Genomic DNA, 2,874 nt, shown 5'->3' on the forward strand with positions numbered 1-2,874 from the left:
CCATTTGTCCAATCCGTCGTCACATTTTCTAAATTGTAGACCCAATTATCACAACATCTGTCTGTTGTGGACCATGCCATTAACACGATTCATGTTGTTTTCACGGACTATGCAGAAAATTTTCTAAAATACTTAAATGTTCTTTACATACAAGCTTACCCAATTCCAAAATCATGGATATTTCTTGTCTTGTCTATAAATGTTTGCACACAGCATTTCAACAATGAAGACCTAATTTTCCAAACCTTAAATATAGTATAAAGACTCTACTTCTGCAACAACAGCAGCTCAAAAGCTATATTGAAACAGCTAAGCATTTTTGAATGAACAGATCATTGAAACATGGAGAAATAGCTCATTCCAATCTCAATTGGTGACATAGCCAGGTTTTGAAGTTCTTTCCATTACATGGACATACACAGTAAATAAGGGGACTCTTTGGATTGGTTTTGTTCAATGTGGTTACATAAATACATAGAAGAGCAGAGATAAAATAAAAAGAATGTCTGGATGAGGGAGAGGAATTGTTTGACCAGGGAGAGGAGTAGTTGGACCAGGACAAGGGAGAAGGAGTGAGTATGCATGGTGGTGTTCAAAGGAGAGTAAGAGCTGTTGCCACTGATGAAATAAGAGCCACTATCAATGACCATGTGATAAACCATGGTCTATCACAGAGAGAGGCTGGTGAAAGTGTCTCAGATGGTCAGCTGTGGCTTCCATTATCTGGAATTTTCAACAAACCAACAGTTACGTAATGCATTTCAAAACTTCTTTTATCATTACTGTTGCTATGTCCCATAGTAACTGTAGGCCACCAGCCCATATGGATTGATTTGATTAAATCTAAGCTTGAAGTCTATATAAATGCAAATACTGAACTTAAAAACATGCCTGGCAATGGTAATTATTTGACTGTGAGACCATCCAGTCCTTTATGCTGTTCTAATGCATTAAGTAGATTATCTGAAATACATTAGATCCCAGAACAAACGGATGGTAAAGAGGTTTACAACAATTTATTTAATCTTTTAAAAAGATCCATACATTACTTTGAGCATCACTGTCACTGAGAGTCAAGATCTGGTCTGATAAGGAATATTAAATAGGTTGTATGTTGAACTTGTATAATCGCACAGTTTTAACTGGAAGACCAGCCAACATTGTTTATTTCTCAAGAGATGTATCATATTCATGGGCTGCTAAGAAACCCAATAATAGGAAATATGAAATTGGTTAAAACACATCAGAGATGACATATGCTATATCTGTGAAGTCATTAGGCCATTAGAGAAATGGGAGGGAGATGAATGAAATGCTGTCCATTCTGAACAATTAGCCCTTCCACATTCTTCTTGCACAAAAGGCTCTGTGATATTTGTAGTCTCTGTGACAAACCAACTTCACACATTTATGTAAATATTAAAGGAACATCTGCTCCATTTGTTACTGTTTTAACTCATCGCTTTGCAAGCTGTCAACCCCACACAATCTCTACTGATACAAAATGCTGTAAGGTTATTATAATTTTTAATTATTTGGGATTTTAGATAAGGATTTGTAAGAAAACAAATATGAATATTAAGTACTAAAATGTACAATTACAAAATGCTCCATTCAAAATACTGAATATATGAAAATGTTCTAATTTAACAAGATAAATTCTATCACACTTTAGAATATCCTGCACCTTGGCCATGATCAATGGCTTTCATTTTGGACCTTGTTCTGCCTGTAAAGGAGTAACAACTCTACTCACTGTGACTAGGTTTTCACAGACCCATGTAAAAGAGTCATTATTGAATTGTGTTACACAAACACCAGCTATTAACATATACATGGTGGGTAAAATACAAATATTTTTTAGAAAGATTACTGTGGCAAGGGGATTTAGTACTGCCCCTCACAATCACATTCATCTGGTTTAGTCATGTTTTAATTAAGTCTTGATTATTAAGTCTTTATTTAAATATAATGTCTTACAGTTGCAATAGAATCACATGGGACTAATGTCCAAATTAGTGTTTATTTAAGATATCAAACCATTTCAATTAAATGTTACCACATGAAGCACCTTTTCAGTTTATATCATATCAAAGCATTCATGTAGAAGACTATTGTCATGTTCCCTACAAAAAAGGGGGTATAACTTATGACTGTTCTTCATCAGTGAAGAAGAAGAAGAAGAAGAACAAACAACTCAGATTCAAGAGATCCATAATATTCATATTTTTTTCTAGTCCAAGTTGTAGATCATTTTGCTAATACATGCAATTAAAAATTATGTTTCCATTCTAGTTTTCCTTGAATAATCTCTAACGAATGCACATTGTAACGCATATTCTGAATATCAATAGAATTTCAAATACACGAATAACAAGTTGACCATGACAAGGTTCATGCGATGCACATGTGGTGGCCCTTAAGTGAACTGTATCATTGATACATTAATTATGGTATTAAAGGCATAATAACAAGTAAGTTGGCCATGTGGTAGCAGTGAGAATCTGCAGTCATGTTCACATGTATTAAGTCAATCTACCCCTAATAAAGGACAAGTCAGAACAAATGTTTATATACAGTTTGTAAAAAAACCTAGGCATATCTCCATATCCCTTGTGAACTTCTAACAAAAGGTTTAGAGCAGGCAACATTACACTTTAACTGTTTGTGCAGCAGCCCTCTTTTGCTCCCTGTGGACCAATTGATCTGTTGGACTTATGTATCTTGAAGGGAGCTACAATAATAATTGAGTGACAGTATAATTAACATCTTTGTTTTTTTTTGTTTTATTGTTTTGTTGTTGTATGCACTTGAGCAGTTGCCCTGATATGGGTAACATTGAAGTATTTCGAATACTGTTCCTTCATTAACAGG

This window comes from Xyrauchen texanus, chromosome 30 (genome assembly GCF_025860055.1).
Source record: "Xyrauchen texanus isolate HMW12.3.18 chromosome 30, RBS_HiC_50CHRs, whole genome shotgun sequence".
Taxonomy (NCBI): Eukaryota; Metazoa; Chordata; class Actinopteri; order Cypriniformes; family Catostomidae; genus Xyrauchen; species Xyrauchen texanus.